This window comes from Mastigoproctus giganteus, chromosome 5 (assembly GCF_048544385.1).
Source record: "Mastigoproctus giganteus isolate SK-2022 chromosome 5, ASM4854438v1, whole genome shotgun sequence".
NCBI classification, from domain to species: Eukaryota; Metazoa; Arthropoda; class Arachnida; order Uropygi; family Thelyphonidae; genus Mastigoproctus; species Mastigoproctus giganteus.
The window spans coordinates 198,512,898-198,537,349 of record NC_143579.1 but is presented as its reverse complement, the minus strand read 5'-3'; the positions used below and the strand labels follow the sequence as shown (position 1 = coordinate 198,537,349).

Here is a 24,452-nt window from a genome sequence, read left to right as displayed (position 1 = left end):
GCAAAGGTAAAGAAAGCCAACACGAGAACCATGAAAAACTTCAGTAAACTTAACGGGCAAACTCGTTTCCCACTAATGCAGTTTCTCTCTGCATTCTCAGTAAAAAAAAGATGGTGCATGTTATTGGTAGTGGCAGTAGAAGTCGATAACAATGTATTGATTAGTTTTTCCCATTATCAAAAGCAGATTATTGCAGTTTGAGTGCAATGCCTTCACAGCTGAATTTACTTATGGTACACTCCCCAGATTGCCTCAGTCTTAGGGTGTTTATCTCCCCTTTCCGCTGTTTTAAAATAGGAAAACGACTTCTACAGATGGTGCGTATTATTGGTAGTGGCAGTAGAAGTCGTTTTCCTATTTTAAAACAGTGGGAAGGGGGGGATAAGCACTCCAAGACTGAGGCAGTCTGGAGGGTGCACCCATAAGTAAATTTCAGCCCACTCATGAACTCCAGTAATCTACTTTTAATAATGAGAAAAAACTAATCAATACATCGTTATTGACTTCTACTGCCACTACGGATAACAAGCAGCAGGAAACAAGTTTACCGATATAAGTTTACCAAATTTTCCTGTGGTTCTCGTGTTGGCTTTCACCTTAGCCCAAAATGCTAATGTATCAAATAATAGTTTTCAGTTTCTTTCTCATTTTTGTGAAAAATTTTATGTTCACATGTTTCTTCTGTACTCTCAGATACAGGAAGCCCATTTTCATTCAGGTGAAATCACATAAAAGACATTGTCAACTTTGTAGCACATTTTCAACTATACAATAGAGAATTCTCATATCTTTAATAGAGAAATTCTAGCAAAACATTACCTTGGTAGGCACAGCAAATTACTGAGACTACTCCAAAAGAGTTCTAGTGAAGTCAAATTTGATTTGATTTTAATGGCACAAAAATGTCAATGGTTATAATGCTAGGAAGAATTTAAACAGGAGAATTGAGATTTTGGTAGCCTTTATACAGCAGGCCCCTGTTATAACGCGGTTCACTTTACGCTGATTCGCTATAACACTGTTCTTATATTATAACCCGTATCTGACTATAACGCTGTCACAGATCACTATAACGCTCTTTTACAGATTGCATTTTTGGCATATTTAACAAAATCGTTTCATTTGAAGGGGTCGATAGCTTGAAAATAAATAGAAAAACAGCATTAAAACGTTTCCCACGCCGACTTGAGAAATTTAGGACTTGCAAGTTTAACTGTAAGAACAATTATAAAAAAATAAAGAATTAATTTTAGCAGCGGGAAAGATAGCTGTTCCACTCCAAGCAACTAGGGCTAGGCCAGCTATTAGGATTGAAATGGAAGGACTTTAACTAATTTTATTGAAGATAATATTCCAATGCAGAATTAAGTTAAGTTAAATATTATAGAGAGAGAGAGAGAGATTAGCCAATATGATTATCTGAAGAAAACTCATTTAAAAAAAAATGTGGATCCATTTAAAACCGGTAAGGGCTGGTTGAATAGATTTTAAATCCAGGGAGAAGCCGCAAGTGGAGGTCAGGGAGCCGTAACTTTCAAAAAATACCTTCTTAAAATTATTGAAGAGGGGTATTATGTGTTATACTTTTCAACAAGTTTTTAACGTAGATGAAGCAGGACTTTTATGGAAACGAATGCCTAAAATAAGTTTCATATTGAAAGAAGAAAAAAACATGCCAGGTTTCAAAGCGGTGAAGGATCGGTTGACTTTATTGTTGGGTGGTAATGTTGCGGGGGATTTATAATTAATACCACTTTTAGTTTATTTGGAAGAGAGCCAAAGTTCAACCCAAAATCGACACATTTTTCATGATTAAATTCATCAATTAAATTAAATCAATTAAATTCATGATTTTAATTGAATTTTAAGTTTAATTTTGATATGTAAGTAGTTACCACATAATTATATATGTATGTAATGCAGAATATTTTATATGTACAAATATTTGAATATTAAATATTTTGACCGACATTTGTGCATCTTTTCACTACCGTTTATTATTGATAAGGAAATATCCTATGGCACCAACCGCAACTCACAAATACATATGTTACCTTATGGGAATGCGGCACTCGCTTAGCGCGGATTCACTTAGCGCTCTGTTTTTATGGAACGAATTATCAGCGTTAAGCGGGGGTCACCTGTATATGCATATACAGGTAACCCTCATATAACACAGTAGTTTGGTTCCTACAAAATCTCGTGTAATGCAAAACCGTGTTATACGGGACTAAGAACCAGTACAAAAAGGGGGTTACGTTCCAAAAGCTAACAAAAATACATTTTTTTTATAACTATTGGTAACCTCCAATTTTTATAGTAGTAATAACTTAATATTTTAACTTTATTTTTATAATAAAGTTAAATTTTTATAATAGTAGTACCTTAAATTAAATAAATTTAATAGTAATAACTGAAAAAACATCTTACCTTATAAACTGTGATACTTATACGTCACATAATGTACGTTCATTTAATTTTCTTCCTCTTCCTTGCTGCTAAGCACAATCAAACAAGATGTTTGAAAATAACCTTGAATATAACCGTGTTATATAAATATCTTCACCTTCTGAACCTTCTTGTGCAGCATCTATATTTTGTGTACCTTCTGCTCGGGGCCTCCATAGCCAGGTGGGAAGGAGCAGCAGTGCGTAGCACACGCTTCTTGATTAGACCGGGGTTTGAGCCCGTCAGCACCAAATACGGAGGAAACGGAAAGGTCAGGGAACGACCACCCCATATCCTGGAGCAATATGGCCTTAGTTGCTAATGCTCCTAAAACAAATAACAATAATAACCTTCTGCTCTCTTTAAAAAAATCAGTAATCTGGGTTTGTTTGCTTTTGCTTGATAGAGCTTTGTAAATTTCTTGATATGGAGTTAAACATTTTTGAAGCTCCCTTTTGAACTTTGTGCTCCTTTCAGTCGAAGGATCTGCATTAAAGAAATAAGATTCTAATTGCTCGGCTAAGTTTATGCCTCGCCATATGCTTTTTAGTGTAAAATTTAGAACTTAAGAATTTTCATCTGTGCTATCATCCTCTGAATTGATTTGCCTCCAATGCCATTTCCACCAAATCCACTTTGCCAGCTTCTTTTCTACCAGTAATTCTTGAACGTCTTCAGTAGTCAAAACCTTCCCCACCTATCGACTTAGCAAGTTCTACTATCGTACTGATTCTGTTTTCTGCCGGTTCAAGCATATTTCCTGAATGAACTGACTTTGGCCATACATTTTTCCAACATGCATTTAATTTTGACGGTTTTACTTCTTTGAGCAATAAAGCTATGATTCCGATACAGTCCACAATTGAGAAATGTTTCCATGCCTCCATCACTTCGATAGATTCGGAATCAATTTTTTCCAAAATCCATTGTAATGATTTTCTGATGGAATGAGTTTTAAAGGTAGATATAATGCTTTGATCTAATAACTGAATTAAAGAAGTTGTATTAGGTGGTAGGAACATTACTTCAACATTTGGATGACTTAAACCTTTTGGATGGCCTGGTGCATTATCCAACAGTAATAAAACTTGGAAATCGAGATTTTTTCCAATTTAAAACAGTAAAAATGATAAGCAATTAATAACAAAGAACATGGCACACACAAGTTGCAACAAACACGATATACATAAGTGAGATACAGAGTAATAAGTTTCTGAAAATTTATGTTTTTCATATGATTGAATATTTCATGGAAGGGGAAACACATTTCACCATAATAACGTGAAACCCCACAGAATTCCAGCTATCGGTGCTATAGCAAATGCAAGAAGATCGAGTTTACTATCCATTTATAATTAGATTGCACAAACAGAAAAGCCCAATAAAACGGAAAGTGCAAATTGTTTTTATTGTTTTATGGTAGTGACCTCCAGAAATGTGCTTTAGAAAAATATCACGAAGGCAATAACGACTAGCGAGTCAACAGCGGGATCCACAAAAAGGAATGGAAATGGAATTTCCATTCTAGATTCCAATGCTAGATTCTATGCTAGATTCTAGATTCAATGCTAGATTCTATTTATGCTAGATTCCAATGGAAATGGAATCTAGCATAAAAAATAACAGGGTATTCCCAGTACAAAAGCTCAAAAATACCATGTTATGCGAAGTTTCTCGCAATTCCCAAACAATGTTAGGGCAAAACCAGGTTATATAAGTACAGTGGTGTGTGAGGATTGCTGCAATTTATCAATCGTGTTAGAATAAAACCGCGTTTTAGAAGTACCATGTTATACGGGGGTTGCCTGTACATCAATAACTAAAAAGCAGTAGAAAAGTAAAAATTAGTTTCCTATTTTATATACATCTATATATATTAATAGCATGTAGAAAATTAAAAACTGCTGACATGCAGTCATTGTCAGATAAAATCTGATTGAGTGTATAAGGCTCAGTCAGATGGTTAAAAGTGATAAAACGCGTATTTCTAAAATTTGGACACGTTTAGTGAAGTCAGAGCAAAATACTAAAAGCGTGTTGGGGGAAGAAGGAATTCAAAGTTATCCATGAAGCTTTCACTGAGTTAAATGCACCACATCACAAAAACATTTGCTTCAAATACTGGGCATAACTGAAGAAAACATGTCAGCATACAGCAATATGCCGGGCAATGTTCATCAAAGCAACACCTCTGCATCATCCAACTCGGATATACGTAATCTGTCTCAATACTTTTGATTAGTCCTTGTGTAGTATATATTTTAGTAACATAAAGATACTATGTAATAATAAGTCATTTAATATTGAAGTACTGAATTAATTTTAGTGTTTGCTGTATTTTTTTACTTGAATGCTTAAGCTTCAATACTTGGCAATTACAGTAAACCCTCAATTTAATGGATTAATAGGGGAGAAGCAATATCCGTTAATGCCGAAAGTCCATTAAATTGAATGTAACCTGAGGGGGCATTTTTTATTGTTCTTAATGAAAAAAAAAGAAGCTTTAATACAATATACAGTACTGTAAATTATTAAATTATAATAAAGAATAAGTAATATTCTGTTGTAAGTACAGGATGTTGCAATTTGGCCTTTGATTTACAGATATCAGAAACAGTTTGTTTTTTTACGTCATAAATTTCATGAACATGTGCTACTGAGATGCCTTGTTCTAATTTTTCAATTAGCTCTAATTTCTGTGTCACATTTAAGTTCACACACTTTCTTTTAACTCCTCTATCACTTGATGCCATTTTAAATTGTAAGGATTGCAAACTTATTTAATAAATAATCACAATTCAGAAATCACAGAAACACTCTGTATACAACCTGACCGCACGATAGCTTGAGGCAGACTGAGACCGAAACAAAGCGAGTCGGTAGACTTGCAGTTTAGTGTCCCAAGACATGTTCAGCTCGCAAGTCACCACCTGCTCTTATCTGTTATCTGTAATCTGGGAAAACAGCTATTTGAACATGTTTTCAGAAAGAATAAAAAAATTTCCTGAATATGATTATAAAAATAAAAGTAGGTAATTATCAAAACAATAATGGAAATAGGTAATTATTATTAATTTTTAATTAATAATAACGCCGAAGTTTTGTATAACCTAAAAAAATAATATGGTCGAGATTAATATGCACATTACTGTATTATTATTTGTCCAGTCCATTAAATCCGAAATCCGTTATATCGGGGTCTGTTAAGTTGAGGGTTTACTGTACATTTTTTCCCCACAAAATTTTCACCAACTCACCTCTCCCAACTACTTCATTTAAAAAGTCTACAGTTAGATTATTTGGAATCTCACTTGTTCCCTTCCTCGTTACACCACAAAGAGTAGACTGACTGACTGACTGACTGACTGACTGACTGACACACACACACACATACATACATACACAGTGTAAATTCAGTATTAGCAGTCTAGAAATCTACTAAAATTACCAGTATTGATGTACTGTCAGTTTAATAACATGAAATATACAGTTCCCTGTATTTAATGTTATTAAACTGGCATATGAAATGTTTAACATGTGAAATATTAAATATGAAACTATTTGCTATAAAAATTCTTTAAACTACCAATTATGCAATTTTTCTTGTATGTGTTCCTGAAAATATGCAGATCTTGTTTCATTTTAACTGTTGGCAATACTTTCATTCTTGTGAGTTACAGAACAAGCTTATATTATTGAAGTGAACTTACATGGGAAAGCAATGATGGCACATAACCTCGGGAATCGAACCCGCGGCGGGAGTCGCGGGTTCAATTCCTGCCTCGGGCTTGGATCACAGTAAAAGGCAAAAACTTTGGGAGGTGCAATATGGCCATAGAAGCTGATGCGCCAACAACTAACAAAAAATAAATAAATAAATAAAAAATAACCTCGGCTTGCCTTTCTGTTTACAGGTTTGTGGATTAGTAGATATTAGTTGTAATTATAAACATGTGTTGTAAAATAAACTTAGCATTTCAAAAAATGTAGTACTTTATAAATTGTTGATGTTACTTTCTGTGGGAAAACATGGAAAGTAACCTTAACTTTTAATCTCCATCCATTAAAATAACAATCTGACAATAGGATAAATAAATACATTCAGTGTTGGCATCTTCTTGTAATATATCAAAAATGGAAGATATTGGCTTTTCTCCATAGCCTACATAGAAATACTATGTAAGATACCAACTAAATGTGATTGATGAACCCTATGAGGTCAAGGGTTGGATACATTATTTCTTGCACACATGAACCAAAGTATTAATGTTCTTTTCACTTGGTCGGTGCATGCAAGAAATTATAATATGTAACACTAAATGTATTTATTTATTCTACTACTGTTTGATTGCAACAAAGGCTATTATTATAATGGACGAAGATTAAAACTGGGTATATTACCAATTTTCTTGTTTTCTCCACATTTATATTTATCGACTTGATTAATCTGCAACTTGAATTAACATGAATCCATTAACATAATGTGCTTTTTTTGATTTTTTTTTTCAGCTCTCAATTATAGAGGACTTTCACTGTATTAAGAAAAAATATTTGAGACAGAGAATATAACTATCAGCCTTGTACACATAGTCGAGAGAAATTCTATAGCCACCTTCAACATCACTCACTTGCTTCTACATGCCACACATATATTATGGTCGAGAGAAATTTTATAGCCACCTTCAATGTCACTCACTAGCTTCTACATTCTGCACTCATGCTACAACATGCTTCTCCAGTCATCCCTTCTCATAATAATTCACATTCTATCTTACCTTTTATGCCCTTGTATCAAGATGTCATACACTGGCAACATAAGGAGTCAATAAAAAGAAATTATATGCAATGTGTATCTGAAACTTGTGATGACATTTGGAGAGTTTTTAACAAAGTGTTTTAGATTTTTAAAAAAAAAGTCATTCATCGTACAGTTCAAGAGTTTTTTGATAGCATTTTATATCCCATCACAAACTAATGGAAGTGTTAAAAGAAAAACTGGTTTTATAGAACTTTTCATTCAACTGGAACAATTTGGGGGGGGGGGGGGGGGAATGAGGGAAATGTTACAATGACAAGCAATTTTTAATGGAAAGGCATGATATAATTGCCTCAACAGGTACGTTTTTGAGAAAAATGCATTCCATTTAGAAAAGAAATATATATTTGACCAATAATTTATTTGAAAAAAATAAATTATTGGAAAAGGACTGCATTTGATTTATCTCCCAGGTTCAGCAACGCATGGATTTATTGAAAGTGCAAAATTAGTGTTCTAATCAAAGTGCTGGTGATTAGGTAATTTACTATCAAAATCCACAGAATCGGCTGGCCAGTACTATTTGTCCCACTGATTACTACAGTGGGATGAATAGTACTTGCTATAAAGAATGGTTTGTGGAACTTCTGAGAGGTTTGGATGAAGGCTATGTTATTGTCATGGATAATGCAAGTTTATTACTACACCAGGAAAGCAAAAAATCCAATAAGCAATTTGAGAAAAGCAGAAATTGTGACATGGCTGTGCAGTAAAAATATTGCACATGATCCTATGCACACTGTTGAAATGCTCAACTATAGTCATGCAACATGGAAAAAAATATATACAAACTTGATGAAAATGTAATGAAAATGGGGCATATAGCTTCCTCCATACTACTGTCAGTACGACCCGATAGAACTAATTTGGAATCAAGTGAAGGGAAAAGTTTCACAAAAAAATTTCAAAATAAGATGTATTAACTATATAATTGTTGATGAGTGGAAAAAAATGTGTTTGCCATGCAGAGAAATTTCAGGAAAAAGACTTTCTAAAAGATGGAATACAAGACAAAAAAAATCAATAAAATCAATTACTATATCAGTTTAAACGATAACAGTAATAGTTTCAATAATTTTTCTAATGATGATGAAATATAATTTTCTGAATTTGAACTTTTTGTACTATTTCATATTCTTTATTAATGTCACTATGAATATTATTCTGCAATTTGATATCAATTTTTTTAAGTTATTTTGATATACTTTTTGGAATTTAATAAAGGATTACAATTATATTTGTATTTGTTTCTAACTAAATTAAGAGAAATTAGTGCAGTTTAAGTATATCCATAATTGGATGAACAAAAAGACAGCTCCTGAATTACAATGCAGTCCACTTTCCTTTTGCAAGTTGCATTTGGGATTTAAAAAAAAAAAAAAAAATGATGGAAATAGTAATTCAAGAAATTGAAAAAAACTGTAATAGCATCATCTACAAAACATATTCTATGATTTCACATGTTTCTTCATAAATAAGAAAGACTAATACATATGCTGTTACAAAGTTTCAATGTTTCAGTCGCTCAGAAAGCAACAGTAGCTTTTAAAGGTTGTTTTGATTAAACACTGACACATCCAAGGCAACATTCGTATTCATGTCTGTCAATAATGAGTATTCTATAGGTTTTGTCTTTCTGCAAGATGAAAAATCAAGTTGATGGGAGGAAAAACATGCAACACTGCTTGAGACAAACTAATTTGTCTACAATTTTTTCTTTTATTATTACCAACAAATCTTCAACTAAGGGGAAGAAAAAAAGATGTCTTTGTAGGCAAATCATTAGCTATGGCAGGGGTGCTCATGATCCCTAAATTTAGACAACAATGCATGCAACTCTGTCTATTTGCCAAGAGAACAATATGAAAAATACATCACATAGGTTTTGAATAGTATTTTTTATATTTATACAATGACAATGGTATAGTATAAAGAATATAAAAAAAAAAAAACTCTGTCACACTTCACTGTCCATGCACTATTTAACCAAAAATGTCACATCCATGAAACAAACTAACAAGTTTCAATAACAAGTAAAATAACAGCCATCATAAGCAGATGATAAGATCAGAAGGCTTACCCCCGACTGTTCAACTATGTTTTATTTATTGTATCATATCATGTGGCATCGTAGGAACAACAATGGGGTCACAAGAGAGTGTCATCGCCAATTAAGGTTTGTTTGTTTGTTTTATGGCGCATTAGCATCTAAGGCTATAATGCGCCAAGTCAAGCCAATTAAGGAATTTTGGAAACAAATAAGACCCAAACATAATACTTTTGCAATTAAGCATGACATTGTAGTTCCAACAATACATAGTACTTTTATCACACTGCGTGACATTGTACAATCAAAGCTCTATATAATGATTCCCCCAGGGGAATGAGAAAAATGGTCATTATATTGGAAGGATGTTATCTCAGTCGTTCATAAAACCTGCAACAAAGCAAGTCAAAGCTTGAATATTTAATCTAATTCTACTAATACAATATAGTATAATCTTAGAATACATACTGCAGTATTAAACATGAAAATTATGACTGCAAATTTTGCATTGATTATAGAGCGCAGTAAGGTTACAATTAAATTTCAAATAAATTAAATTTCACTACATCGGCTACATACCTATCAAGACCTAACAAGAGAATTGTTTCATACTTTAAAATAATCTGTCAAAACAAGCTATTTCAATGGTAGTCATGTTTTAAAAGAGAATTATGAAGGTGTGCAATAGCAATTATTTCACTTTCACAGTTAGGCTGTGCTTGAAAGAAATCTGCTACAATCTCTAATCCTTGATGAGCATCTTTCACTGAGACTTCTTGTTCAATCACAGCAGGTTCCTCATCTCATAACTACAAATTTCAGAGGATTCCATTATGTCTTCAATGAGTTCCTCTTCATTCATGCATATTCTGAAACATTCCATGTCTGCATCCACTTCTGCATAATTTTGAAGCTTAAGTTTTCCTGTAAGTTTAGGTGATAATGCACATGTCCATATATTTCTTTCCTATTATCAGACTATTCTTTGCAAATAATTGAGGAAGAAGCATGCGAAACTTCACACATTGCATCATTCAAGGTGGTAAACCCAGATGTTTGAAGCAGTTGGCGATAACTTTTTCATCAACTTCATCCCATGCTGAAACACATAAATACATTGTCTGCAGGATGCCGATTTCACATTGAATTTTGCTTTCAAGACATAGCACGATTTTGTTTAATATACAGAATTCTTCTGCAGTTTTTCTTAAAATGCTGGATTACACCTTGTTCAAGTGGCTGAAGAACTAAAGTCATATTTGGTGGTATGTACTCAACAGAGTACCAGAGAGGAGAAGAGACTCAGAGAGGACATAAGAAAATTTAACACAAAAGTAGAACACGCATTAAGGGAAAACAAAGGACTTAAATCAGTAGTCATGAACAATAATACAGAAAGACAAATGATACTGAATCTGAAGAATAGTGAATTGTGTACTTATAAATAGCAGAAGACTACCATAAAGTATTATATAACGAACAAGGGAATGATGTAAGCAGTGGGGAAGATGGATCACAAATTAGCAACACATACGACATACCCAATATCCTTCCTGAAGAAGTAGAACATTCATTGAAAATGAAGAATTGAAAAGCTCCCGGGGAAAGATGAAGTTACTGTAGAGTTGTTAAAATTGGGAGAAAGAGACATAACACAAAAACTGGCAAGGCTCATCACAAAGTGCTCTTCACAATATGACACCTAAGCAGAGGAATTATTCAATCTTAGTTTTGCTGCATAAGAAAGGAGATAAATCAGAAATTGGAAATTATAGACCAATTAACTTGTTATCCCACATCTACAAGTTGTTCACAAGGGTCATTACTAACAGATTAGAAAGAATACTTGATGAAAATCAACCGAAAGAGCAAGCTGGCTTTAGGACAGGATTCTCAACTATGGATCACATTCACGTAATATCACAGCTAATGGAGAAAGCAAATAAATATAAAACACCATTATGCCTGGCATTTGTGGATTATGAAAAGGCATATGACTCCATACAGCATAAGGCAATGTTTTGGGCACTGGAAAGACAAGGCATAGACACCATAAATTATGATTTTGAAGAAAATATATGAGAAAGCTACCTCCTTTATTATTAGTCTAGACAAAGACAGTAGCAAATTTAAAACTGAGAAAGGAGTTCGACAAGGGGAGACAATATCTCCAAAGTTGTTTACTGCTGCCCTTGAAGAAGCTTTCAGAAGATTGGACTGGTCGCAGAAAGGGGTCAATGTCAATGGAGAGTACCTAAACCATTTACAATTTGCAGATGACATTGTGATCATATGCCATGATCCTAAAGAATTAGAGGAAACTATCAATCGGTTATACAGAGTTAGTAAGCATTTCAGACTAAAGATGAATATGGTTAAAACAAAAATAATAATGAACAAGCATGCCACAGATAAAATCGTTGAAGGAGCAGAAATTGAAAAGGTCAATTCATATAGAGTAAACCCACGCTATTCGCGGGGGTTACGTTCCTGAGAAATGCTGCGAATACCGAAAATGCGAATACTGAGTTTTGGCTCCCATAGTAATAAAGGGGTTCCGTTCCAAAGTATGAAATATATAAGAAAAACTAGTCTAAAATTGTCTATGTATGTATTATATGTACCTTCATAATATGACTATGTACGTAGACAGTACATAGTGAAATGCAAGCATATGGCATCGAAATGAAAATAAGAAACAATTTAATATTAAATGTAATATTTATTAGAAATTTCAAACAAATCTTTCAAACCAGCGCCTTTGCTAATTAAAAAACTTACCCTGCCAGTGCTATCACCAGTTTCGCTAATGTGTTGATAAAGGAGTTTTGCTTTTGCATGAATGATGAGTAAACTTAACGGAATTTTATTTTGAGTTCGATCTTATATCCATAGATTTAAAGCTTTTTCCATTTTTTCTAATTTAACGTCACAAGTTACAGAGCAAATTTTTGAAGCAATTAGCGCGTTTTCAAGGACACTACGGCGGATTTTTTCTTCCGATTTATTGATCATACCATTGACTCATTGATTTTATGTTTTGCCATTGAGGAGACACTTTCATCATTAGAAATTTTGTCTAACGGCTCAATTTTATTCGCTGATGTCATCACCTTCTTTGATATTTCCACATTTCCCTTGTTATTCGTAGCCATATTTTTGTACGGGTTAGAAAGAACTTGTCCACAATAAAGTCACTTTCTTCCGTTAACACACTCGAAAAAGTCTGTTTTACACTGCAAAAAGATTTATCACTTTTGTAAGCATATCAATTTATAAACTGATAAATTTATTCAATTTATAAGCATATAAATTAAAAGCAAACGATGAAACCTTCCACGACAAGCGCATAACACATACTGAATAAGGATTAGCTAGAAACATCCATGCTCGCGATTTTGTCATCCCCCCACCCACTGAGCGCTGTTTTGACCGAGAAAGATAATTTTAGCTATGCCCATGTTTTTTTATGGCGGAAAATGTTCATGGCACTTTAAAATTCACATTTTTTTAGGTTTCATTTTATATTAAATCAGCGACCGCGACTACGCGAAACTGCGAACAGTGGGGGTTTACTGTATTCATCTTGGACAAATCATTAGCTGTAATAATGATAAATGGCTGGAAGTCAAAATAAGAATAAATTTCGGATGGACAGCATTCAGGAAATGTATCATATATTGAGGAGCAATATCCTCATTTGTCTGAAACATAGAATAATGAAACAATGCCAGGAGCTCACATCTGGTGAGTATGGGCTTGGCACACCCAGGGTCTTGAGCTGGATATCATCATTCTTCTCCTTCTTGGTGATTCCCTTTAGCCTCTCTCTCTCTCTCTCAGGGTAATTCAGAAATTTTTTTTGGCTGGTGCAGCAAAAGCCTCAGACTTCCTTGCACTGTATGGTTAATAATAATGAATACTCCCTACCATGACTTATGGAAGTGTAAATTAGGCACTCACCAAAAGAATGGAAGAGAAGCTGAAAACTACACAGCAAAAAATGGAACAAATTATAGTAGGAATCAGACTGTTGGATAAGAAGAGAAACACATGGATTAGTAAAGGACAAGTAAAGGACATTCTTATCAAAACTAAAGAACTGAAATGGACTTGGGCAGGACACATAGCTCAAAGACATGATGACAGACAGACTAAGAAAATAACAGAATGGTATCCAAGAGGAGTTTTTTTTTTTGGTAGTTGTTGGCGCATCGGTTTCTGTGGCCATAATGCACCTCCCAAAGTTTTTGCCTTTTACTGTGATCCAAGCCCAAGGCAGGAATTGAACCCGCAACCTTTGGGTTGCCAGGCAGGCAGGCACTTTACCCACAGAAGGAACTGGAAAGTTGCTGAAGAGGCCTTCATCCTGCAGTAGATTGAAAATGGCTGATGATGACTCAACAGTGATTGCACATAGGCAGTTTACTTGACAATGAGGAGTGCAGCGATCCATAAACAGCAAAATTTTTCTGTTCTCCTCACCCTTACTGTGATCTAAGTCTCTGATCCATTCTTCGTAGAGTTGTGATGTCCTCCATGCCTTTTGGTATGCTTGATACACAGTTGGTAATGTCTTAAACTTTTAAACTATCCAGGCTTCTGAGTTTTCCCAATGATTAAAAGAGAAAGCTTCTCTGTGACAGACACATTAGCTGCTAGGAAAACGGTAATCTGCTGTTTGGCCTTTTTTCCGGCACTACATTTCTTACCTTTAAATGGAAGTTTTATCCACTAGCAATTAAAAAAAAAAAAAAAAAAAGAGTTCAGTTTCAGCAGCATTGAACATGTCATTATGGTTGTATGTCAGAAAAACATTTTTTAAATGATTTTCCTTTAATTCCTTTGTAGTGTCAATGTCCACTGCTGCACTTTTGCCACACTTTTTTGAAAGACAGGCCATGACGAGTCTTAAATATCTGGAGCCATCCACCTGGATTTTTAAATTCTTCAATATCTATTTAATGCACATGATTCTGTATTAGCTTTTAAAAGATTACCATCCACTGGAACGTTTTTTGCATGCATCATCATTAACTATTCCAAAAGTACCTTTTCAAGATCCGGATATTTAGCCTTTTGTGCTCGAATCCTACTCAGTGCACCAGATTTCTCTAAACTTTCAATCTTTTTCTGATCTTTCAGAATAGTGAACAGAGTACTCTTAGGAATGCAGAACTGTTTGCTGATGTCAGTCTTAGAATGCTTGCCATTATTACAGCTTGCAAAATTCTAGTTTGATCTGTGATTGGCAAAGCTATCTCCTTTCTTGGAACCATACCAATAAACATACACACTTAACTAATAAAATTAACTTCAAGCTGAAGTTCATTTCATTACCATATTGTGAGAAAAGGAGCACGGAAATCTTAACAAATGATTCCTCATGGTCAGGCTGCAAGCTCGTCAATTACTCCAATATATTTGAAGCTTTCTGTCATTTTTAAACTCTAATATTGTAATAAAAATTCAGATTAAGAGGTAGAAATTTATGGTCATTACATAGAAATCCTTTTATTTTCAATGTTGTTATACTGAATGTAAAATAGCATTAAGTTCAGTGGTGAGCTATAGTGGGCTCACAAGAGCCCATTGTAATTTTATTTGAAAATTTGCGAGCCCATTGTTCAGATGATTGTTTATTTTACAAATGAAATCCTGAATTCAATTATTGAGTATCCAGAGCCGAAACTACGGTGGGACGAGCAGGACACCTTCCCCAGCATTTGATCAGTTATGTATTTTAAAATTGCTTCATTTTTGATTTATTACAGTTGGATCTCTGTTTAACCAACTTCTTTATAGCGAATTTTTGAATTCCCCTTGGTACTTACCTTTAAAATAGTTTCCACTGAATGAAGAAAATTTACATGTTTGTTTGTTTGTTATTTGGTTTTAGGAGCATTGGCAACTAAGGCCATATTGCTCCAGGGATATGCAGTGGTCATTCCCTGACTCCGCATCCTCCGTATTTGGTGGTCACGGGCTCGAACCCCAATCTAATCAAGAAGCGTGTGCTACGCACTGCTGCTCCTGCCCAACGAAGAAAATTTACATGTAACGAACGATTACGAGACACAACTTTGTATGCATTGTTCTCACCTCTGGCCCTTAGGCAATTTAGGTAATTAGAAATTGTGAATTAAGGATGAAAGGGATTACCGTTTAACAATGTTAGTGGTGTCCCTAAAACTTGCAGTCATATACCGAGAAGTCGCGCTTGTCAATCTGCTTTCCATAGCCAGTCAGAGGATTAAGATTCCCGACACAGATAATAGCCTCTGGTCAACCTGTATTGTGGTTCCCCTTTACTCTGACAAATGGGCATATGTTTTTCGGAAAAGCAAGTGATCTACGCCTTCCAGTAAATTTCTCGTCTATGTTTAGATGGTCACAGTAGCTGAATATCTGAGTGATTCAGACATTTAGCACAATATTTAAACAACTAGTGACAATAGCAACATAGTGGGGGGTTGAGGTAACTAAGATATTATATGAACTTAATGAAGATGAAATGTTGGCAGAATTTTAAACTTCGTTGAGGCTTTCACTGTGTAGAAAATATTCTAAAATATAATGGCATACAGGCAATAATTAAAAAAAAAAAAAAAAAACAGTATGCATTATATCACCAAACTCCAAAAAACCAGGGTGAATTAAGGATTATTGCTAAAGAACTTGATGTGGAAACTATAAAAATCGGTTGTGCGTTTGGGCTACGATGAGCAGCTTGTAGCTTGCGGACAGCATTTGCGGGTTGAAGGAATTATCCCACTCTGTGCAAACATTTTGAATCAGAAGTTAAATTTTCGGGATTATTAAACTGACTTTTCAATGTGGAATTTCTTAATGATTTATCACTAATGATCAACATCCTGCAGAAGCGCCCTTACCTTTCAAGAGCTTTACAGAATCACTATGGTAAAAGCAGATAAATTAATTATTCGTACTATAAGTGCTATTGCTAATTTGAAAAATTCCGAAAGAAATTTTCACTCTAAAATTGAGAGCATGTTGAAGTGGAAAGAATTTGACGAAATCAAATTCTAAAGTAAGAACACATTTAAATAATTCATGACAAGTTATTAAATACACTGTTTTATCCTTAAAGGATAAGTTATTAATGTAACAGAGCAATTTTAAATTAAATAATGATTCCATTGATGACAAGGAATTGAAATAAATTTTAAACATACCCGAAATCGTGGAATGTGAAAGAACTTTCGTCTCGGTGGCCAGACAGTGAAAACCGAATAAGAAATGCAAGTTTTCTGATAAAATATGAAATAAAAATTAATGATTTTAGAGATTTTGTCAAACACAATTTATCTTTAAAATCAAGTGAAATTCCCTTTTCAATTAGGAAAGCCAGAATTATCTTTGAAATCGTTGCGATTAGCAGTGCTGAAGCTGAGTGAGCTTTCAGCGTAATGAATAATATTGACAACTAAACACATTGCAGATTATTATGATCTAAATGGAAAACCATTGCTTCAATTTGATCCAGATCATTACATCAAATCATTCCTCTGTAATCACTGCTCAGCTATTGAGCAAAGCAGGTCAACAGCAAATATTAATAAAGAATTAAATTGCATATGGCAATTTTTAGAATAAATTTTTCTTGAATATTTGTGTAAATTTTTTTTTCATGTAATATTTGTTTTTATATTGTGGAATGTTTTGTGATAGTTTTTATGTTATTTGTGATATGGGAAATATTTATGTTATTTTTTATTCGCAATATCAAAATTTTATCATGAAAAAAAATGTATCCATTATATTTCCCATGATATTAAAAAAAAAGACGAATAAAAAAGTTGTGCATGTGCCGAGCATGCACAGTAGATGGTTTATGTGAAAAATCCACATTTCTTTTAGGTATTTTGATTTGTATATTGATTATGAAATAAGAGCTTTTTTTTTGTATTGTAAATATTTTATTGAACATTCGCAAATTTTCATAATTTCTGGAAGACAAGATACAATGGATTTTTGATAACTAAAGTAAAATCGCAAGTATACATCTAAATGTTTCTAGAAAACAGTGTTGATTGAAGTACCGATCTTGTAGTTGAAACGACACGCAGCTGTTAGGGGCACCTAACAATGGAATGTAACGAAAGTACAAGATGAAAAAGAAATTGTTGACAAATATTTGTATTGTTACAGTCATATGACAAATACTTGTATTGTTGCGGTCATATGATAAACACTTGTATTCTCGCAGTCATATGATAAATACTTTTATTGTTGCAATCATACTTACTGCAGTAGTAACTTCAGGAAGTATGATTGTGACGTCATACTATTCAAAAATTCTAAAAAGAACTCCAGACACATCCTTTCCAGGTATCATTGTAAGGGAAGCCATGACAACCAGGTTTTTTACGTGTTTTTTTTTTTTTAGATAGACCTTATATACACACTTATAAGCATGGTTAAGGGTGTAACAAGTCCTAAGATCTAAACCTCCCAAACACTTCCTAGTTCATTTCACAAATATACGTGGTCTCAATTCTAATCTCAATGATGTCCATTTGCACTTGCAGCCTGCCAAACCCCATGTACTTTTCCTGACAGAATCTCAGTTATTGGTTGATTCAACTACTGCTCATCTCAATTGCACAAATTATTTGCTATATGATTCCTTTCACCTCAAATGTGGTACTTGTGCATATGTCTGTTTCAATATTCCCCGTCAGAGACATGGTAATTTGGAATCTCCTCTTTTCGATCTTCTCTGGCTAAAAATCTCTACCTCGTGTCAAATTCATCTGTTGTCTCTATCATTCTCCCAACTCCACTAATCAATTGAAGCTCTTTGACTTCCTCTCTTTGCAACTTGACTTTCTCCAGTCCAACTTTCCTAATAGTGTGGTAATTTTCCTTGGTTATTTTAATGTTCACAACTCCAACTGGCTTCCATTTCCTAGTCACACGGAACCAGCTGGTCGAGATGCCAAGGCTTTTGTAATTACTTGCACAGATTGTTCATTTACCTACAAGAATACCGGACAATCCTAACCATACATGCTTGATCTTTTTCTCACAAACACGATAAGTACACAGATTGTCTCTTCTCCAATGGAGCCTTTATCTCATGGCTATTCCCAACCTCATGCTGGCTGGCATTACAAGAATGTAAAACAGGATGACCAGCAAGATTTCTTTACTTCTTTTCCTTGGTCAGATTACTGTTTCAAAACTTCTGATGTTAACGTTTGCTCAGATCATGTCAGTGAAATTATTCTTGTAGGAATGGAATCCTCTATCCCAACACTCCACTTTAAAATCTCATCCTCTATCGAAATCTTGGTTTTCCAATAGATCAGCATTTAAGGATGTTGCATATCGTAATTGGCTTGTTTCCAATTCTTCAGTTTCATTTTCTGCCTATACCAAAGCTCGCAACAATTGTAAAGCAGTTATTAATCAGTCCAAACAAGATTTTGAACAGGCTAAGAATAGAAAACTTGCTTCTTGCCCTAATGGTAGCTGAGCATTTTGGTCTCTAGCCAAAGCTATTGGCTGCAACTTTTGACCATCTCTGCTCCAACCTCTGAAAAAACCAGATGGTTCTGTTGTCACTTCGGCCAATGATAAAGCTGACCTGCTAGCATCCCATTTTTCTTCCAACTCGCATTATTAATGATCTTGGTAAAACATCTCCCACCATTCCCAACATGTCGGAAAACTGCTAGTTGGGGGGGGATACAAGGACTAATAGATTAACAGTAGCCAGTGGCAGAGGTGGAAGTGATTCTTGCACTGCTTCTATTGAAATGAGCAGAAGTCTGAAAAACAAGATGCAGGATATTTCAGAGACTGCTGGTAGTCATTGCGGTACAAGTAAACACATGGGTTGTGTTAGAGTAGCTAAGAATAGAAACAGGTGCATGTATACCTGCGTGTACACCAATGCTAGGAGTTTGGTAAATAAATTTGATGAATTTGAGGTATTGCTCAAAACATCAAAGGCAGATATTGTTGGGATATCAGAGACGTGGTGTCACACAGATATAAGTAATGCGGAACTGGAATTTGGGGAATACAATGTGTATAGAAAGGATAGACAGGCCAGGAGGGGAGGAGGGGTTATGCTATTAATTAAGAAACACAAAGTCCAAGGAAGTGAAGCCAGTCGACATCGATGGACAGGGCAGTGTCGAGTCAGTTTGGTGTGACATAAGCATAGGGAAATCAAAATTGAGAGTAGGAGTGTGCTATAGGCCTAATGACTCTGATGAGTATAATAAGATATTGTACAGGGAAATAGAGTGGGCCAGTAAATCAGAGAGTCTTATAATGGGGGACTTTAATTTCCCAGATATTGACTGGAATTTGTGGGTTGGTCACTCGCACACTAGCAAGGCTTTTGTGGATTTATTGGATGATTGTTTTCTACATCAGCATGTTCGTGAGGCAACAAGAGGGAGCAATACTCTTGATCTGATTATCAGTAGTGATTCTTCATGCATTAAGAACCTGCAGATAAATGAACCACTAGGTGGCAGTGATCACAGTGTGTTGAAGTGGGATTTACTCAAGGAGGTAACTACCATCAGAGGTAAAGGGAAGGGTTTTTGTTTTCGTAAAGGCGACTATGATGGTCTGAGACAGTATTTAAATTCTATACAGTGGGACCAACTGATGATGTTACCAACAGCAAACTCAAAATGGGAAGCATTCAAGGAACTAATCTTGGAGGCTACCCGGCTTTACATACCAACTAAGAAATATTGTTCAAGGTTTAGGCCTAAATGGTTGTCAGATGAACTAATGAGACATGTGGCAGAGAAGAAAAATGCATGGGATACAAACAAATTAATGGGTGACATGGAAGCCTATGATAGATATAAGTTGGTCTGTAACCAAGTCACAAAGGAGATTAGGCAGGCAAAGGCAGACTATGAAAAATCCTTGGCAAAGGATGCAAAGAAAAACAGAAAAGAGTTCTTTACATACTTGAACTCGAAAAGGAAAGGGATGAATCAGATTGGTCCACTGGATATTGATGGTTCAACAGTTGAGGATCCTGCTCAGGTGGCTAACAATCTAAACGAGTATTTTGCATCTACATTCACGCATGAGGAGTTATTCAGGAAGGAGAATGATGTAGGTAAATTAAACATTGGCAGTGAGCTGGATGATTTTGTAATAACTGAGAGTAAAGTGGAGGAGAGATTGTTGAGGATAAACATAAAAAAGGCACCTGGGGTGGATGGGATCTATCCAGTTATATTAAAGGAGGCAGCAAAGGAAGTATGCAAACCCCTAGCCATAATTATGAGAGCTTCTTTGGACTCAGGGGAGGTACCCATAGACTGGAGATGTGCAAATGTAACCCCAATTCACAAAGGAGGATCAAAGGCTGACACAAGTAATTATAGACCTGTTAGTTTAACTTCTGTTCCAGGTAAATTAATGGAGGCACTGGTTAAAGAAGCACTGCAGGATCATCAAGACAAGAATTCAGTTATAGCTCAGACGCAGCATGGTTTTGTTAAGGGCAGGTCTTGCCTGACCAATTTGATTGGATAGTATGATCTAGTCACAAAAGAACTGGATGCAGGGAATAACTTTGATATTATATATTTGGATCTTAGAAAGGCTTTTGATACTGTTGCACATGGAAGACTGCTGCACAAATTGGAGCAGTGTGGCATTGGAGGCAAATTGCTGCTATGGATAAGGGGATGGTTGAGTGGCAGAAGACAGAGAGTGGTAATCAATGGACACTGCTCAACGTGGACTAATGTTATTAGTGGAGTTCCTCAAGGTTCAGTGTTGGGTCCGTTGTTGTTTTCGGTGTTTATGAATGATATTGATGATGGGATATCAAGTTTAATGTCCAAGTTTGCAGATGATACAAAGGTTGGCAGGGTCGTTAAGGACAATACTGACGCTATGCTGCTGCAACAGGATCTGGAAAGGTTGAACAGATGGGCTGAGAGGTGGCAAATGAGGTTTAACATCGACAAATGTAAACTGCTGCATATGGGAAACAGTAACCCCAGAGCAACGTATCAACTCTGCGGTACTACACTGACAGTGGTGGAGAATGAAAAGGACCTGGGGGTAATTGTGCAGGCAGATATGAAGTTCTCTGAGCAGTGCAGACGAGCTGCAAGAGTAGCTCATGGTGTCTTGTCAATGATATACAGGAATTTTTCTAGCAGGGATAAGGAGGTGATTATTCCCTTGTATAAGGCAATGGTAAGGCCACATCTTGAGTACTGTATACAGGTCTGGAGGCCTCATTTCAAGAAGGATGTAGAGCTGCTGGAACGGGTACAGAGAAGGGCAACAAGATTAGTAAATGGAACAAAGGGTTGCTCTTACGAAGAAAGGCTTAAGTTTTGCAAATTACAGAGTTTGGAGACTAGGCACCGGCGAGGTGATCTGATAGAGGTGTATAAGGCTTTGAATGGTTTGAGCATGCTCAATGCCAATGGGATTCTTCATCTTTCTCAGAATAATCACCTCAGAGGGCATAAATTCAAATTGAGGAAGGACGGATGTCGGATAGATGTGCGGAAATTTGCCTTTGGCCAGCGGGTGATTGGTTGGTGGAACCGACTTCCATCACTTGTTGTTGAAGTTGATAGCCTAAACAAATTTAAAGCTCAACTGGACAGGTATTTCGAACGAACGGAGGGATGAAATGGGAGTGGGTTTTTTTTTTTTTTTTTTGGCTGATGCTGAATAAGCTTGCTTTCTTGCATCATATGCCTCTGCTAATGCTAATGCTCCATTCAATGCCTCCTGTGGTCTTCCGGCAAACGAATGCCAGGTCCTGGTGGCATTTCTCCACTTGTTCTAAAAGCCTGTGCTCCTGTCCTTTGCTGCCTTTTTTCACTTTCTTATTCTAAAAGTGTTTTTCCTTCTGCTTGGAAATTTGCTCATATTCAGCTAATTCCTAAAGAGGTTGACAAATCCCTCCATTCCAATTATCGTTCCATTGCAATTACTTCTACTCTTTCTAAAGTAATGGAGAAATCAATTAACCGCCAACTCTTAAACTACCTAGAAACCTTCCACCTTATCAACGATCGCCAGTATGGATATCATCAGTGTCAATCCACTGGTGATATTCTGGCTTATTTTACCCATTTATGGACAAATCCAATGGAAAAGTTTGGTGAAACACAAGCAGTTGCTCTTGACATTTCAAAGGCTTTCGATCGTGTTTGGCACAAAGGTCTTCTAAACAAGTTTCCATCTAATGGTTTGCGAACTGCTTTTTGTGATTGGTTATCCAGTTTTCTCTCTGATCGCTCATTGAGGATGATGGTAGATGGCTCTCTGTCTTCTAACTTGTCCACTAATGCTGGTGTACCCCCTCCCAAGGTTCTCGTTCTTTCCCCCAATCTTTTCCTCTTGTATATTAATGATCTTCTTCCATTGACTGGAAATCCTATCCATAGTTTTACTGACAATAGCACATTGCAATCCACTTTCCATTTTGAGAAACCTTGCCCTGCTCAATCAGCTTCAACTTCTCAAATATCCGCTACCAATTCCTTAAATGCCGATCTCCAGGTAGGGCAAAGACAACTTAGTTGATTTCAATCCTTCTAAAACTCAGTCTTATCTTATATCTCACAAAAAGGATTCTTCTGCTCCTATGCTTATCTTTGGTGACACTCCGATTTCTAGGCAAGTTGATATATCCCTTTTGGGGATTACCAACTTCTAATCTCTCTCTCATGGCACAAGCACATTACAAATATTGCTTCCTCTGTATCTAAAAAACTTGGTTTCTCTTTAGCTCTCAGCGTTACTTTTCTTCCAAAAAGCTGCTCACTCTGTATAAATCGCAAATCCGCCCTGCCATGGAATATTGTTCCCACATCTGGGGCGGTTTCCCCAAAACCTCTCTCAGGCTTCTAGATTCCATTCAGAAGAGGGACAATTAGGTTAATTAATGACTCATCTCTAACAGTCTCTCCACTCACTGTCTCATAGACGTACTGTTTCTGCTGCATGCCTTTTCTACAGATACATCCATGGGCACTGTTCTTCTGAATTGGCTTCTATAATTCCACTCTCTCTTTCAAAACAGACTGAACACTTGGCGCCACCAGCCAACATTAACTGTCCAACTTCAAACTCAGAGAACCAACTTACCATCTTCCTCGTTTATTCATTCAACTACCGTTTTCTGGAACAACCTTCCTTCATTTCAAGGAACAACCTTGAACTTCTGAATGAAGTTCAAGGTTCAAGTCTAATGTCAAAAAATATCTTCTCTTGTCTTCTCAATCTCCAACCCAAGCATGGCACTAAGTACTATAGGTCCTAATACCTCTCATGTTTGGCATTTTCATAAAAAATAAATAAATAAATACAGTTTTGATGAACTGGTAGTACAGCATATGTGTGGAGCTCAGTTATTGTCCTGGTCGCCTCCTTTACGCCCAGAATAAAAGAAGTAGGCCTTTTTTTTATGGCTCGAGTTAAGGAATGCTTTCTTGAAACTATTGTAACTTCTCCACATACATAACAGAGGTCATTTGGACTATTCACACAATTACGGGTCATATTAATCTTACATGACTCAAATACTGCGCAAAAAAAGTAGGAATATCACAGAGAACAAATTACGCAGTAGTAGTAGTGGCATGTGATGCAAGAAAGCAAGCGTATGAGTTTATGCAGCATCAGCCAAAAAAAAAAAAAAAAAATTCACATAACCATTCCCTCTAAATGTTTGTCCAGTTCCTCCTTAAATAAATTTAAGGAGGAACTGGATTTACCATCAGTAACTAGCCATATTCGAGGATTACTGCAACAGAGTTGAATATGTATTTGAGGTGACAACTTATCTCGTGATGCAGAGCAAGATGACAGTTGCTGATCATGTGATAACAGTACGGTGTTACTGAAACTATGGTGTTGCCATGCATTTTGCCAAGGGCCAGTTCATAGTTAATAATGCAGAGTAACTCACTAAAATGAGATGCCAATTCGAAAACAAGAGCCAAACGACAAATTTAAATGTTAATTTCATGTTCAGCAGATGAAATTGTCGAGATTGCCATAGCAGCTGGGGTTTTGTCAATGATAAGGCATTGACAAAACCCCAGCTGCTATGGCAACCTTTCTGCACTACTCAGATCAGTTCATATTTGACTA

The 24,452-nt window shown here is 35.7% G+C and overlaps 1 protein-coding gene across 7 annotated transcripts in view; it reads right to left on the bottom strand.

Annotated features, from left to right (window-relative positions):
- LOC150085990 (protein GUCD1) overlaps positions 1 to 24,452 on the bottom strand; it is a 272,649-nt gene that overhangs the window by 213,015 nt on the left and 35,182 nt on the right. Inside the window, exon 2 of one of the 7 annotated variants that reach the window (XM_090373639.1) lies at positions 6,159 to 6,304. The exons of the other annotated variants lie outside the window; for them this stretch is intronic. The gene's annotated coding sequence lies outside the window, so the exon portion shown is untranslated. The remainder of the gene's footprint in view (positions 1 to 6,158; positions 6,305 to 24,452) is intronic. 7 annotated transcript variants of the gene reach the window in all.